Here is an 18289-nt window from a genome sequence, read left to right as displayed (position 1 = left end):
GTCTCATGTATAGTGGTGGCAGGGGTACTAACTGCCCTCGGGTGTTGCATCATTCCCTGCGCCAGGGGATTAACTCAGCGACTGATCGAAACCGCCCTTACTAAGAGGGATGTTCCTTATGGGCAGGTCGAAAGGATGAACCTCGAGATAGAACAGTCTGAATCCCTCTTGGGCGGGGGTAGCATTAGAGACGGGCAGCTTGATAAACAAGCTCGGGAGCTATTGGACGCCCTGGAGAAGAAACTCCCAGTTTAAAAATTACAAACCGTAAGAAAAGACACGGGTGATTTGTAGGGGGTGGTGTAATTTTTAAATCATTAACTGCTGTAGTAAGCACATAGTAAGTACAAAGCCACCATTTTAGTCTTCTCTACCTTGTAGTAAGCACGAGCAGACACTCCCCCAGATTTTCATGAATGGAACAATGGAAACAGCTTTCCTCGTGGCTGAGGGACCGCCCACAACCACGGCTGTACGTCATCATCCATATAAGGGAGAAGCGGGGAACTCGAACACTGATTGGCTGGGTGAATAACCAAATAATCTCATCCATCAGGAGGACAGTGGGGAACTTTAACACTCATTGGCTGAGACAGTAGAAGACCCCGCCCACTCCTACATGTATATAACGTGCGGGGATTACAATCTGTGTGTGTGCCTCGTGGGAAGCCATTGAGGTTACACCCGGTTCTGCAGAATTGAATAAATAGTTTTGGACGAACTCCTCCGTGTCTTTGTTCTTGGGAAGAGAAGCAAAGTGCCTGATGGGGGGTCGCAGAGTCCCCTATCTTGCACATCAGGGAGGGGGAGAGTTCTCTGGATTCTGTGATTCAGGAGACAGTTACACTCCTTAGATCAACTGACTCAAATTCAGTCAGTGGTTAGAAAGCGAAGGGTATGGTTATGAATGAGGCTGATAGAGGGATCCAGGAGGTAGAGTTGCAGGAGCCTCAGCGCTTGTCCGTGTCTAACAGGTTCAAGAGTTTTGTTCCCTGTGTGGATGGGAATGGAGACTACAGGGAGGATGAGCTGATTGCCACAGTACCGACTTGAGGGAAGCTTTCAATGGGGCAAGAGAAGAGAGATATTATTATAATTGGGGGTAGTATAGTTAGCGGTATAGACGCTATTATCTGTGATCTGGATTGAGAGTCCTGGAAGTTGCGTTACTTACTGGTGTTTGGATAAGGGATATCTCATCTGGGCTGCAGAACGTGGAGTGGGAGGGTAAAGATCCATTGGTCGTATCTGTGTAGGTACCAGCGACAGAGATAAAACTAGGGCAGAGGTCCTGCTAAGGGATATGAACAGCTCGGAGCTAAATTAGCACAGGGTCAGCAGGAAAATGTGTGGCTCAAAGTTTGGTGTGGGAGAAGTGGGTTTGTATCATGGGACGTTGACGCCAGTACTGGCGAAAGAGGGCACTGTTCTGATCGGACGGTCTTCATCTAAAATGTGTTGGGACCAGAGTCCTGGCAAATCGCACTGTTGGAATATTGCGTGCAATTCTGGTCTCCTTCCTATCGGAAAGATGTGAAACTTGAAAGGTTTCAGAAAAGATTTACAAGGATGTTGCCAGGGTTGGAGGATTTGAGCTATAGGAAGATGCTGAACAGGCTGGAGCTGTATTCCCTGGAGTGTTGGAGGCTGAGAGGTGACCTTATAGAGGTTTACAAAATTATGAGGGGTATGGATAGGATAAATGGGCAAAGACTCTTCACTGGTGTTGGGGAGTCCAGAACTAGAGGGCATATTTTTAGGGTGAGAGGGGAAAGATATAAAAGAGACCTAAGGGCAACTTTTTCACGCAGAGGGTAGCACGTATATGGAATGAGCTGCCAGAGGATGTGGTGGAGGCTGGTACAATTGCAACATTTAAGAGGCATTTGGATGGGTATATGAATAGGAAGGGATTGGAGGGATATGGGGCCGGTGCTGGCAGGTGGGACGAGATTGGGTTGGGATATCCGGTCGACATGGACGGGTTGGACCGAAGGGTCTGTTTCCATGCTGTACATCTCTATGACTCTATGGCTCTAAGTTATTCAAATCTCCAGCACAGACGCAGAGAGCATGGAAAGTGTTAGCAATCAAACTTCAAACACACAGAACAAACAAATAACAATGAGAAGAGGGATGGTTATTACAGGGCTGAATTGTTGTATCGGAATGCATGCAGTATAAGGAATAAGGTAAATAAGCTTGTGACACATACACAAATTGGCAGGTCGCCATCACGGAGACATCGCTGCAAGAGAATCAGGATTGGGAGCTGAATATTAGATTAGATTACTGTACAGTGTGGAAACAGGCCCTTCGGCCCAACAAGTCCACACCAACCCGCCGAAGCGTAACCTACCCATACCCCTAACCGAACACTACAGACGATTTAGCATGGCCAATTCACCTGACCTGCACATCTTTGGACTGTGGGAGGAAACCGGAGCACCCAGAGGAAACTCACGCAGACACGGGGAGAATGTGCAAACTCCACACAGTCAGTCACCTGAGGTGGGAATTGAACCCTGGTCTCTGGTGGTGTGAGGCAGCAGTGCTAACCACTGTGCCACCGTGCTGCCCACAAAGGATATGCATCCTATCAAAAAGATAGGCAGTTGGATCGAGGGGATAGGATTGTCTTATTAGGAAGAAATGACATTAAATCAATAATAAGAAATGAAGTAAGGTCAAATGGTGTAGTGTCTGTGTCAGTAGAATTGAGGAATCAAAAAGGTTAAAAAAATGTAGAAGGAGTTCTGTTCAGGCCTCCAAACAGTCGTCAGGAGCTGGGGTGCAAGATATACCAGGAGCTAGAAAGGCGTGCAGGAAATACAAAGTGACAGTGATCATGTAGGATTACATTACGGAGGTGCGCTGGGAATTCACGTTGGTAGTGGTTTGCAGGAAAAGGAATTTGTGGAATGTCGATGTTTTGCTTTTTTGGAGCAGCTTGTACAGGCAGACTAGATAAGGGAGCTTAAGGTGAAGGAAATCATAGGAGGCAGTGATCATAATATGATTGAATTTACTCTGCAATTTCAGATGGCAAAGTCAGAATCAGTGGTGACGGTACTAAAGCTGAATAAAGGCAATTAAGAGTCATGAGAGAGGAGCTGGATAGAATTAACTGGTAGAAGGGCCCAGCAGGAAAGACAGTGGAGCAGCAATGGCAGTAGAATTTTGGAGTAATTCAGGATGCAGCAGAGATTTACCCCGAGTAAAAAGAAGCATGGTACACGGAGAATGAGGTAACCATGACTGACGAGGGAGGTCAGGTATAGCAGTAAAGCAAAAGCGACAGGATACAATGTGGCAACGTGCAGTGGAAACCAGAGAGTTGGGAAACTTACAAAGACAAAACAGAATTTAAACAAAATAAAATAATGAGGGAGATTATTAAATATGGGGGTAACGCTGGCCAGAAATATAAAGGAAGCCTGTAAGAGTTTCTTTCGATGTATAAAGTACAAAAGAGAGGCGAAAGAGGGCATTGGATTGCTGAAAAATGACACTAGAGAGATAGTAGTGGGGTCAAAGAAAATGGCGTGGGATTTGGATAATTACTTTGCATCAGTTTTATGATGGAAGACACTAATAATGTCTCAAAATATTCAGGAGAGTGAGGGGCTAGAACTGAGTGTGGTGACCACCACCATGGAGAACATGCTAGGAAATGTTGAATGGCTTAAAGTTGGTTAAATAACCTGAACCAGAGGGATTAAATCTCTGTGTTATAAGAAAGATAGCTGAAGAGTTAGTTGAAGCGATGGCGGTGAGCTTTCAGGAATCGCTCGAGAAAGGATCGATTCCAGACCATTGGAAACCCACTGGCGTGACATCTGTTATTACCCAGGGAGTAAGGAAGATAAGACAAAAAATACTTAACCTTTGTCGTGGGTAAGATCCTGGAATCCCTTGTGAAGGATGAGATTTCTGAATACTTGGAAGTGTTTGGTAAAATAGGGCAAAGTCAGCATGGTTCCATCAAGGCAAGGTCTTGCCTGACAAATTTGTTGGAAATCTTTGATGAATAAATGAGCAGGATCGATCAAGTACAGCCAATGATGTTATCCACCTGGACGTCAAGAAGGCCTTAGGCAAGGTGTCACATAGGAGATTATTGAGTATGATAAGGGTCCATGGTGTGCGAGGCATGGTAGAGGCATGAACAGAAGATTGTCCGTCTTACAGAAAGCAGAGAGTGGGGATAAAGTAGTCCTTCTCAAGATGGCAGCAGGTGACAAGTAGTGGTCTGCAAGGCACAGTGTTGGTCCCATAACTACTTACCTTATACATTAACAATCTAGATGATGGAACTGCGGGCACTCCAGCTAAGTTTGCAGACGAAACAAAGATACATCGAGGGTCATGTCGGAGAGAGGAGGCGGAGAGGCTGAAGAGGAATTGGCCAGGTAAAAGGGTTGGAAGATGTATTCCAACGTCTGAAAGTGTGAGGTCATGCTCTTTGGCATGAAGAATAGAGGCGTGTACTATTTCCTAAATGGGGAGAAAATTCAGAAATGCAAAGGGATTTGGGAGTTATAGTGCAGGGTTTTGTTAAGGGAAGCTTGCAAGTTGAGGTAGTAGTTCGGAGGGTAATTGCAGTTATTATTGATGGCATTTAGATTAGATTACTTACAGTGTTGAAACAGGCCCTTCGGACCAACAAGTTCACACCGACCCGCCGAAACGCAACCCACCCAGACCCGCTCTCCTACATTTACCCTTTCACCTAACACTACGGGCAATTTAGCATGGGCAATCCACCTAACCTGCACTTTTTTGGACTGTGGGAGGAAACTGGAGCATCCGGAGGAAACTCACGCAGACACGGGGAGAATGTGCAAACTCCACACAGTCAGTCGCCTGAGGCGGGAATTGAACCCGGGTCTCTGGTGCTGTGAGGCAGCCGTGCTAAAAAAAACTGTGCCACTGTGCCACCGTGCCGTCCACAACATTGCAATGTATTACGAGAGAGATTGAATGTAAGAACAGGCTGTATACAGCTTTGGTCAGACTACATTTGTAGTATTTCACGCACTGTTGAGCCCCATAAGTCCCTGTTGTGTGTTCAGAAGATGTTCTTGGGAATAGCCATAGGAGTGAAAAGTTTATTGTATGAGGAATGTTTGAGTCTTTGGATCTATACTTGATAAAGTTTATAAGGAAGAGAGGAAATGTAATTGAAACATTCAGAATACTGAATGATCTGAACAGAGTGGATGTTCATAAGATTTTTCCATTGGTTTCCATTGAGAGTAGGATGAAAGGACACAGCCTTAGCTTAAAATGAACGTCTTTTAGAACGTTGATAAAGAGACTTCTTTAACCAGGGAATTGTGAATCTTTGCAATATATTGCCAGAGAAGGCTGTGGGAGCAGGTCATTGAGTATATTTGAGACGGAGATCGTCTTTTGATTATCCAGGGGATCTATGGTTACGGGGAGAAGGTTGGAGAATGGGTTTGAGAAACGTATCCGCGATGATTGAATGGTGGATTAGACTCGATGGGCAAACTGGCCTGATTTCTGCAAATATGTCCTGTAGTCTTATGGTCTAAACCTTAAGGGGGCACCTTGTATCGCTGACAATATGGATTCATGCTCTTCATGAAGTTCAGAAGCTGGTGGAAATAGTTGATTGTTTTCAAATGAAGGTATTGTGGCTGCTGTCGGGTGGTGGATAATATGACATTTAGTGCAGGATCACACACCAACTGCACTGTATTAGTGTGGGGAGAGTTTATTCAAAACCTGGACTTCTCTATCTCTCTCAATCGCCGTAGGGAGTAGGGTTGGGTGGGTAGGCGTAACGTCCTCAGAGGCATTTAAACTATCCAGCATCATGCATCATGAGTGAAACAACAGTCATGGAATTTATCACCTTCTCATTGTCTGTTAGAACATAAGGAGTGACTGTCCATCCCCCTCAAGGATCAAGGCAATCATCTCTTATTATCTCATAGCGCGACAGATCAACCTTTATTCACTCCTCATGGTGCCATCATATCAGGGATTAATCCGGTAGAATTCCGGTTTATTCTTTCTGTGATAAGGAGATCACTCCTTATAAGGAAGATAAAATCTGTCCACAATACCCCAAACACTGCCTCAACAACGCTCTCAGAGTTGATCGCAATAATTCCTTTTCCTCACTTAGTTGGCTCCATTTCCTTCATGTGACACAGGAAACCATTCATTTCCAATGCACTGCCGCTGATGTGGAATTTAAAACATCCTTACATCTGTAGGTTAGCATCAACAAAGCCAGCACCAGAGGTGCCTGTCGAGATAGACATCACTCTTAGGGAGAGTCTCAAACACAAAGAATGCATCTAAAATAGGGAATGGCCGCCTACCTGAAAGGAATTCAGCTGCAGGAATATGGGATACACGCAGAGGAAGGGAGTTATCATTCTTTTTGATCTGCCCTCACGGGATGTGTACAGCCCTGGTCAGGCCAGATCTTTATGCCGACCTTGAACTGAGTGGCTGATTCAGCTGCCCCACAGGACAGTAAAGAGTAAAACACAGTGCTGGAGGTATGCAGTTACACAGAAACCTGACCAGGGAAGTTTGACCCATTGCCTTCTTTAATGGGCATGAGGCAAGCCAATATCAATAGATTATTATTTTGTGCCTCTTGATTATGATTACACGGTCTTCCCATCTTTCTAATTCTATGCACAGAACAACATAAACATCTCAAGTGCAATTATTTTGGGATGGACACGTGGTAAGAAGGGACTTGAAACAGCTGTATGCGGAGATGAACAAAGGCACAAACGATGGTTTATTCAGGAGTTGTACTGAGGCTGAGGAGGAGACTGGGATGTCATGATTTTGGTACTGGACAGGATAGGTGAGTGGGGAGGGCATGGACATGTAAGCTTGTGCAGGCGAAAATGAATCAAGGAGAACAGTCTGTTTCACCCTCCCATATTGATGGGTAATTTGTAAACAACCATTTGCTAGTTATAAATTGTACGGAATGGAATCTTTGATTGGAACTGAAAACATTGACTTGCACCTTTCCAACGTTTCCATACCATGGCCATCAATTCAGTTCAGACCGTTTCACTAGGCAGATAGAGTGACTTACCAGGAACACCAACTATAGCAAGGATAGGATCGTAACCAGCTTGAATAACCATCAGTACATCTTCAATCCGCGATGCTCATGATATCCAAAGCTGGGAAAGCCAGAAAAGATCCGAGGATAAACTCCTGTCCATTGCTGGAAATTTTCATTCGAACATTCTCAGATTCTGATCCATTGTTGGAACACTCCAGTATAATGTTCCGAGATTCTGATCTCTCCTCCCTCTCTGTGTGAAGCTGCTAGTCCCTGTTACTGGTGTGGGTGATGCTCGCGCTCAGACTATGGGATAACACATTGAACGCGTTCCCTTACTGATAGAAGAGGGAAACTCTCTGCGCACCCATAGGATCCATGGAGATTCATATAATCACAATCGCTGAACAAATAGCTCCAGCTTACCACTTTCAATTTGATACTGTTTTACTAAAATTCAAAATGACTTTGAACATTTATGCATTCTGGATTTGATACGAAAGTGTGACTGAAGGAAGGAATGTTGGAGATGGCAGATTGATTGTGTGTAATCATTCAGCCTGCCTTGGATATAGAAGGAATGCCAGAGGTTTAACTGAACATAAACATGCTTCTCTGCTCGCAAATGGAGAAATAAATCCGATAATTACTGATCAGTCATTGCAAAATCAGTAAAACATTGTGAGAACATGTTCTGTCCATGATCTGATGGCACCATGTGCCTAAGACAATGTTGGTTTTTAACAATGAAACGGCATGGATATGTTGACAGAGAATTGTACGTGACAAATACAATTCAGATTGTGATTCCAGAATCAGAGAGGGCAGGTCTGGGTGTTGATGATATCAATGTTAAGGAACTGTGATGAAGTATCATTTACTGACTTCAATTACATTGTGATTATGACATTGGGGAAAAGACAGAAGATGGAGAGGACTGGGGGACATGGCTGTTCAAACTGGGAAGAGGTACATTGATGTTCCCTAGTTATCAGTATTGGAACGTTAGTTTTTATAAGTCATCTGAAGAACAGATTCAAGGATACAGCTACATTGAGAAATTAGTAGAGACAATATTAATGAAATACATTTATGTAATAAAAATACAGCGACAAAATGATTTTCTATACAGACCAAAATATGCAAAGTATAAGAAGATAAGGTTGTCAAAATGCATTCATAATATTGAGTTATATAAATTGAAATGTGGATGAGAAAACTGGGAAAGTGGTGTGCAAACTTTATCAATCATTATTTGATCCAGAGCAGAGATGTTGATTTCCTCTCTGTCAGTGATCCCCTCACTGATGTCCTCTGGCCCAGTCTGTCACACAGTATCTGGAGGTGGGTTGGGAGTGGTGGGTGGGGTTATCATTTTCTGCTGCTCATGGCACAGTTTATTTTTAAAAATCTACCATCGCCATGTAACTAACCTACTGGTCTATTGGGTCCTGTTTAGCGGTCAGTAACATAGCTCTGTGATATTATTGGAAATAAATGATCTGGGATGACAGCCAGTATCAGCAGAGTGGTCACAGGGTATGTGACCCAGACAAAGGGCTTGCAGTTCAGAGGAATTTCTAAATAAAACTTCCAACCTCTGTCTGTCCGTATTTATCTATCCTCATGCTGTCTTCTGATCTATCTGACTTCACCCTCATCTAACACTCTTCCTCTCCCACTCAGTGAGTCGCTCCCCTTTCTATCCTCTCTCAGTTTATCTCCGTTCACTTTCTTTTCCTCTGTTTATTTCCCTCTCACACCATCTATCTCCAAACTCTCTCTCTATCTCCAATTGTGCAGTTGAAGTGCTTGTGACCCCATAATGGGTTGACTGACCTCCACCGGCGTTATAATAATTCGGCAGTTCTCTGACCAACAATAAATACTTTAGGTGCCTGGACAGATAAGCTGGTCCGGTGACAGGTACAGTGCGCAATCACCCATTACCTCTTCCTGTTCTTCTCTGATGTACAGCTGCCTTGAAATGTCTGTGCAAACAAAATAGACTGAATGAAATTGGAGCAGTCCAGGAGACATTCCTGAGTGTGTATTTCAATCAGGATTTAATGGAGGATGAGATTCCAGAATAACCTAAACAATGAATGAAAAACAGGGCAACACAAGAAATAGCACCTGAGTACCACATGTGGCACCAAGTAGGCCTCATGGTATTATCGCTAAATTATCAATCCAGAAATTCAACGTTTGTTCTGTGGTCCCAGGTTCGAATCCCACCACTGCAGATGGTGGAAATTCAACTCAATAATTAAAAGAAAAGCTGGAATTCAGAATCTACTGATGAGAATGAAATCATTGCCAATTGTCAGAAAAGAAAAACCATTTGGCTCACTAATATCCTGCAATGTAGTAATCTTCCATCCTCACGCCAGACCCAAAGCAATGTGATGACTCTCAATCGACCTCTGAAATGATCGAGCGTGTCATTCAGATATACCAATCGCTACAAAATCTCAAAGAAATGAAACCGGGTGGACCAACAGTTATCGATCTGACAACCGGAAAAAAGTCAGTTGCAAACATCACTGTCGAACCTGCGAAGTCTTTCTTTACTAACATCTGAGGGCTAGTGCCAATATTGGGACAACTGCCTTACAGACAAGTCAAGCAACAGCCTGACATAGTCATGCTCATGAAATTATACCTGAGAGAAATACCCCAGACACCACCAACACCATCACTGGACATGTCCTAGCCCAATGTCAGGACCGAACCAGCAGAGGGGGCAGCTCAGTGCGATACATTCTGGAGGTAGTTGTTCTGCGAGTCCCAAAATTAACTCCAAACCCAATTAAGTTTTATTGCTTTAGATTAAACGTGGGTAAAGCAGCCCTACTGATTACTATGCAACATCATTCCTCAGCTGGATCAGGACTCCTCCATGTTGAACAACACTTGAAGAAAGCACTGACTGTGAAAACGGCACAAAGTGTATTCTGGCTGAGGAATTTCAAATTCAACCACCAGCAGTGGTTTGGCAGCAGTACTACTGATCACGCTGGTCGGTTCATAAAGGACATATCTACTTGACTGGGTCTGCAGAAGGTAGTGAGGGAATGAACGAGAGGAAACAAAAACATACCTGACCTCATCCTTACCAATCTACCAACTGCAGATGCATCTGTCCGTGACAGCATCGGTAAAACTGACCACCGCACTGTGGTTGAGTAGACAAAGTCACACGGTCATATTGAGAATACACTCTATTGTGTTGTGTGGCACTATCACCATGCTAAATGGCACAGACTTCAAACAGATCTAGCAACTCAAGACTGAGCACCCATAAGACGCTGTGGTCCATCAATAGCAGAAGAACAACACTCCAGCACAATCTGTAATCTCATGGCGCAACATATAAACCACTCGATAATTACCATCAAGCCAGAGGATTAACCCTAGTGCAATAGACAGTGGAACAATGGGAAAAAAGCTGCTCAAATCTATTATGTACATAAAACGCATGACAAATTCTTCACAGCCAAATACCACCTCATCAGTCTACTCTCCATCATCAATAAAGTGATTGAAGGGCTCATCAACAGTGCTATCAAGCAGCACCTTCTCAGCAATAACCTGGTCAGTGACGCCCAGTTTGGGTTCCACGGGTCCACTCAGCTCATGACCTCAACACAGCTTTTGCTCAAAAATATACAAATGAACTGAATTCCAGCACTTGAAAATCAAGGCTAGATTCATTCAAATGTGGCATCAAGGAACCCAAGCAAAAAGGATATTGCGAGCAAGTACTTCATTATTGGTTATATACCTGACAGAAAGGAAAACGGTCATTGTTGTTGGAGGTCAGTTATCACACTTCCAGAATATCTCTGCAGTAGTCCCTCAGGAAAATGTGGAAGTAGGTTTGCTCCATGAGCTGGAATGGTCATTTTCAGATGTTTCATCACCATACTAGGTAATATCTTCAGTTGCATCCGGATGAAACCTAGGTCCAAACATCTTCTGCTTTTTCAAGAATGGCCTTCTCTCTATCATAAGGTCAGAAGTGGGGATATTCGACGATGACTGCACAATGTTCAGCACCATTCTAAAAATGCTCAGGAAGCAGTCCATGCCAAAATACAACAAGATCTGGACAATATCCAGGCTTGGGCCAGTAAGTGACAAGTAACACTCGCACCACACAAATGCCAGACAATGACTATCACCAATAAGAAACAATATAACCACTTGGTATTCAGCAGCATATTTCTCAATAAATTCCCCTCCCCACCACCCTATCAATACACTTGGGGTTACCATTGACCAGAAACTCAACTGGACTCGCCACATAAATATAAGAGCAGATCAAAGACTAGGAATACTGCGCGAGTAACTCACCTCCTGTCTTCCCAAAGCATGTTCACCATCTACAAGGCACAAGTCAGGAGTGAGATGGAATACACCCCAACTGCCTGAATGAGTGTAGCCACAACGACACTGAAGAAGCTTGACACCATCCAGGACAAAAGAGCACAATTGATTAGCACCACATCCACTCCATTCACCACCAACGCTGAGTAGCAGCAGTGTGTACCATCTACAAGACAACACCTTCCAATCCTACGAGCACATCCATCTTGAATTACAAGGGCAGCAGGCTTTTGCGAACACCTTCACCTTCAAACTCCCCTCCAAACCAGTCAACATCCTGAGTTGGAAATATATCACTATTATTTCACTGTTGCTGGGTCAAAACCCTGGAATTCCCTCCCTCGTAGCATTGTGGATCAACGCACAGCAGGTGGACTGCAGCGGTATAAATAGGCAGCTCAGCACCACCTTCTCAAGGGGGCAACTTGGGATGGACAAGAAATGGTTGGCCCATCCAGCGATTCGCATAAACAAGAGTTAAGTTTTAAAAGTTCCAAGTTGAACACCTCGATGGGACAGGTTTTCTGATTTGAACACGAACAGGAAAGCAGTGTTTCTAATACTGAACATTTTAGACCTTTCTATTATTAGAAAGGTGTGCAGTGTTCCATGACATATTGTTGCTGAGTGCGGTGATAAATTGCACCTATTTTATTAAATGAAACAATATTAGTGTAACAGGATCAATCCTTCAAAAATACCAGACTGAAAATGACAATCATCGTCGAGACAATGTACTCCCGCCAGATGAGACTCACAGATAGCAGCTTATATTCAACATATTACCGCGCTACTGGTTAACACTGAATCCTGCCAATGTCCAAATTACAGGGGTTACCATTGACCAGAAGGTGAAGTCAAATCAACGTACAGAAAGAATGGTTACAAGAGCAGGTCTGAGATTTACAATTCTGCACTGAATAATAGACTGTATGACAATACGGGCAATAGATTTAGGCCATTCAGCCTATCGCTTCATTCTGAAACTGTACCATTTTGTCATGGTCTCTAAAAGTAGTGAAAATATCTTCTATACTCAAACTATATCAATCTTTGCAGTAATCAGTCAGTTTCAATCAGATGCATCACCCCCATTCTTCTAAATTCCATTGAGTACAGACATAGAGCCCTCAACTGCCGCTCATATAACAAGCCATCATTCCCAGGACAGATCATGTCCAACACCCATTGATCCTTCCCCAGAACAGCTCATAATAATCTAAATGCCGTCTGACCATAGCCCATTACATTCGCAGCAATATGTCTCCGCTCTTGGATTCTAACTCTCTTGAAATAAATGTTAGCATCGCATTTGCTTTCACACCTGCCAACTGCACCTGCGCATTAACCGTAAGAGAGGACGAGGACTCCAAACTCGTTTCGTGCTTCAGATTTCAAGAAGCCTTTTAGAACATAGTGTCTGCCTGTATTCCGCCTACTGAAGTGCAGCATCTCACATGTTCCCATATTGTGCTCCATCAGCCATGTGTTTTCCCAGTGTCTTAAACTGTCCAAGTCTTTCTGCCGCCTCCCCACTTCCTCAATATCACCTGCCCATCCAATCACCAATCCTTAGGTAGTCAGGAAGTGCCATTTACGTAAACCATCTCATCTGTAAACCGAGGAAAACTGCCGTCAGATGAGATGGTTTACGTAAATGGCACTTCCTGACTACCTCAGGACTGTCCACCATTGAAAAGGCACAACGTTCAAGATGCTTGACTCCATTCAGGTTTAAGCAGTGGCTTGACTGGAATTACACCTGCAAAGTCTTCACTCCTTGTACCACTGGCACTGACACCCTGCCCACCATTTTATTGTGAATTTATCCCCTTGTGGTGACAATGAACTTGATGGTGCACAATCCCAGTCTATTAATGGCAATCTGTCTCAATGCTAACTGTGTGGTGCTTACACCAACCAATGTAATTGTGTGTTGAAGAGGGAGGTGGGGTGAGGAGATGTCGATCATGAATGACTGTGTGACTGTCACTGAGGGCTGACACCAGCCGCGAAAGCCCCAGATGTACCTGCGTCTGTTGTCACCGCTGCAGACATGGTCAGTCTTTCAGTGAGTCAAATCAAAGAAAGTGATGGGCCTGGAGAGTGTTCCTGGCTGAGCACTCAGATCCTGTTTGTACCAACTAGCAGAGGTATTCACATACAACTTCAGCCTCTCCCTCCTGAAGCCGAAGTCCCAATCTGATTCAAGAAGGCCATTATCATCCTCGTAAGTGAGAAAGCACATGGAACGTGCCCTTATAGACTACCACCCAGTGGCTCTGACCTCAATAATCATGAAGTGCTGTGAGAGGCTGGTGATGGTCTGCACCAACTCCAGTCTCTCAGCCTGACCTGCTGCCCTATAATTTGTCGACTGATGTAACGATTTCACAACAGATGCTATATCCGAGCCTGCACGCATCCCTGGAACATCTGGGCAACAAGGACACCTACACCACACTCCTGCTCATTGACTAAAGCTCCACCTTCAAAATCATTATTCCCTACAGACTAATCACAAAACTCTTCGACGTTGGTCTCAGTTTGACCCTCTCCAACTGGATCCTCAGGTTTCTGAGCCACAGACCCCAATCGTGAAGATCGGTAAAATCACATCCTCCACAATGGCACTCAACACTCAAGCTGCGGAAGGATGTGTTCTCAACACCCGAAAATACTCCCAGTACACCCACGGCTGTACCCTCAGCCCACTACTGTCCTCCCTGTACACCCACGGATATGCCCTCAGCCCCTTACACTACTCCCAGTACACCCACGACTGTGTCCTCAGCCCCCCACTATTCTCCATGCACACCCCCGTTTGTGCCCTCAGCCCGTTACTGTATTCCATGACGTCTCAGCCCTCAGCCCCTTACAGTACTCCAGGTACACCCACGGCTGTGACCTCAGCCCCTTCGTGTGTTCCCTGTACATCCACGGCTGTGCCTGCAGCCAACTGCTGTACTCACTGTACACCCACGGTTGTTTCTGCAGCCACTACTGTTCTCCCTGTACTCCCACTGTTGTGTCCTCTTCCCCCCAATGTCCTCTCTGTGCACCCATGGCTGTGTCCTCAGCCCCCTACGAACTCCCTGTACATCCACGGCTGAGTTTAAAATTCCAAACAACGCCAGCTCCAAGTTGGCTGATGACAACACTCCAGCAGTCCGGATATCAAACAACAACGCGTCAGAATATAGAAAAGCGATAGAGAGCTTGGTGGCATGGTGTGTTGATATTGACCTCTCTCTCTAATCCGGCAAACGTAGAGGACTGATCATTGACTTTATGAAGAAAGGAGGGGAACACACGCCGTCCACATCAACCGTTTGAGGGAGTGCAGAGCATCAGGTCCCTCGGAGTGATGGTAACTCACAACCTGTCCTGAACTTCTCACATAGATCCGACGGTAGGGAAGGTTCAACAATGCCTCTCCTTCCTCAGGTTGTTCAGGAAATTCAGCATGTGCTACATCTACAGATGCACCAATGAGAGCGTACTTTCCCGGGGCATAACAGCCTGGTACGGCAACTGTTCTACTCAGGACCCTGAGAAACTACAGAAGGTTGGGTGCACAGCTCTGACCAACACGGACTCTAACATCCCAACCATTGATTCAATTTGCATGGCTCGTTGCCGCAAAAAGGCTGCCAACATCTAACCTAGATTACTGAGGGAAGGGAGACAGGAAATAGCTGGGGCAATATCAGATATCTTTGTAACATCCTTGAACATGGCTGAGGTCCCGGAAGTATGGGCAGTTGTTAATCCCCTTGTTTAAGAAAGGTAGTAGGGACAATCTAGTCAATTATAGACCGGTGAGACTGATGTCAGGGGTAGGGAACCTGCTAGAGAAGATACTGAGGGATAGGATCTATTCTCATTTGGATGAAAATAGTCTTATCAGTGATAGGCAACATGGTTTTGTGCAGGGAAGATCATGTCTTACCAACTCAATAGAATTATTTGAGGAAAAGACAAAGTTGATTGATGAGGGAGAGACTGTAGATGTCATGTACATGGACTTCAGGAAGGCGTTTGATATGTTTCCTCACGGTCGGGCTATGGAGAAAGTGAAGTCACATGGTGCTCTAGCAACGTTGATAAAGAACTGGCTGGGCAACAGGAGGCAGGGAAAGGGAGTTTCTCAAAATGGAAGACTGCGACCAGTGGTTTAATTTAAGATGTTTCTGGAAAAATATATGCATGATCAGGGAGCAAAGAGTTACAGACCCTTAGAAAATAGGCGATAGGTTTAGATAGAGGATTTGGATCGGCGCAGGCTTGGACCACCGAATGGCCTGTTTCTTTGCTGGGATGCTCTTTGTTCTAACATTATCAAAGACCCATCAGACCCCAGTAATGGTGTGCTCCAACCTCTTCTATCAGGCTAAAAAGTACAGAAGCTTGAAAACACAGAGCAGCAAGTTCAGGAACAGCTTCTTCCTGACTATTATTAGACTATTGAATGTACTCTCTAATCTCAGATAATGCTGACCTTGTTCATGTTGATCTCGCCAAGTGCACTCCCTGTGCAGCGTAACCTACATGCCTCTCAGACATGTTTTACAGCCATTGTTCTGTACATCCTTGCTTACTATGATCTGCCTGTACATCTTGGTACACGTCAAAGTAAGTCCACACCTCCCTCCCCACAGCTCCCTCCAGTGCTCACTCCGAGAGCGCTCCGGTCCTCACCCCGATGTCCTCCCATTCCCCATCCCTAGCTCACTGTGACTCCATCCCCAGCTCACCGTGTGCTTTGTATCTCACTATTTCTCTCACACTGTCTTTTTCCCTGCTTTTCTTTTCTCTGTCTTCCGTTTCTTTCCCTGAACTTACTATCTCCACTTCTCCCTGTCCATGTGACTGTTTGTTTCTTGTTCTGTTTCCTTTCTCTGTTTAACTCACTGTCCTTTTGTTTCCCTCACAATGTTTCTCTCTCTCCTTCTACGTGTCTGTCTCTTTCTCCCTCGTTATGATGGTGATGGCTTCTCTTATCTTTTGAAGCATGTGATGGCTCTTTGGTTTGATGTTGGCGATACAATAAATTCACTTGTGTTTTGGTATAGAACATAGAACATAGAACATAGAACATAGAAGAATACAGCGCAGTATAGGCCCTTCGGCCCTCGATGTTGCGCCGATCCAAGCCCACCTAACCTACACTAGCCCACTGTCCTCCATATGCCTATCCAATGCCCGCTTAAATGCCCATAAAGAGGGTGGGTCCATCACTGCTACTGGCAGGGGATTCCATGAACTCACGACTCGCTGAGTAAAAAACCTACCCCTAACATCTGTCTTCTACCTACCATCCCTTAATTTAAAGCTATGTCCCCTCGTAATAGCTGACTCCATACGTGGAAAAAGATTCTCACTGTCGACCCTATCTGAACCCCTAATCATCTTGTACACCTCTATCAAGTCACCCCTAAACCTTCTTTTCTCCAATGAAAACAACCCCAAGTGCCTCAGCCTCTCCTCATACGATCTTTCTACCATACTAGGCAACATCCTGGTAAACCTCCTCTGTACCCGTTCCAGTGCCTCCACATCCTTCCTATAGTATGGTGACCAAAACTGCACACAATACTCCAGATGCGGCTGCACCAGAGTCTTATACAACTGCAACATGATCTCAGTACTCTGAAACTCAATTCCTCTACCAATAAAAGCCAGTACGCCATATGCCTTCTTCACCGCACTATTTACCTGGGTGGCAAATTTCAAAGATCTGTGTACATGGACACCAAGATCCCTCTGCACATCCACATTACCAAGTATCCGACCATTAGCCCAGTACCCCATCTTTTTGTTACTCTTACCAAAGTGAATCACCTCACACTTAGCTACATTGAACTCCATTTGCCACCTTTCTGCCCAGTTCTGCAGCTTATCTATATCCCGCTGTAACCTGCCACATCCTTCCTCACTGTCTACAACTCCTCCGACTTTCGTATCATCCGCAAACTTGCTCACCCAACCTTCTAACCCCTCCTCCAGGTCATTTATAAAAATGATAAACAGCAATGGTCCTAAAACAGATCCTTGCGGAACACCGCTAGTGACGGCACTCCAAGATGAACCTTTGCCATCAACTACTACTCTCTGTCTTCTTCCAGCCAGCCAACTCCTAATCCAAACCTCCAACTCACCCTCAATGCCATACCTCCGTATTATTTGCAGTAGTCTACCATGGGGAACCTTATCAAACGCCTTACTAAAATCCATATACACCACATCTACCGCTTTCCCCTCGTCCACCTCCTTAGTCACCTTCTCAAAGAATTCAATAGGGTTTGTGAGGCACGACCTGCCCTTCACAAAACCATGCTGACTATCCTTGATCACATTATTCCTATCCAGATGTTCATAAATCCTATCCCTTACAATTCTCTCCATGAGTTTGCCCACAACAGAAGTGAGACTCACCGGCCTATAGTTACTAGGGTTATCCCTACTCCCCTTCTTGAACAAGGGAACCACATTTTCAAGCCTCCAATCTTCTGGCACTACTCCTGTAGACAACGAGGACATAAAAATCAAGGCCAATGGCTCTGCAATCTTCTCCCTTGCTTCCCAGAGAATCCTAGGATAAATGCCATCAGGCCCAGGGGACTTATCTATTTTCACCCTTTCCAGAATTTTCAACACCTCTTCTCTACATACCTCAAAGCCATCCATTCTACTTAATTGTGACTCAGTACTCACATTGACAACAATGTCCTGTTCCTGATTGAATACTGACGAAAAGTAGTCATTCAGTGTCTCCCCAATCTCTTCAGCCTCCACACTCAACTTCCCACTACTATCCTT

The sequence above is a fragment of the Chiloscyllium plagiosum genome, unplaced genomic scaffold (genome assembly GCF_037043375.1).
Source record: "Chiloscyllium plagiosum isolate Xiang-an unplaced genomic scaffold, Cpla_swu_hap1 HiC_scaffold_33, whole genome shotgun sequence".
NCBI classification, from domain to species: domain Eukaryota; kingdom Metazoa; phylum Chordata; class Chondrichthyes; order Orectolobiformes; family Hemiscylliidae; genus Chiloscyllium; species Chiloscyllium plagiosum.
The sequence above is the reverse complement of the archived record's forward strand: the minus strand, read 5'-3'. Positions refer to the sequence as shown.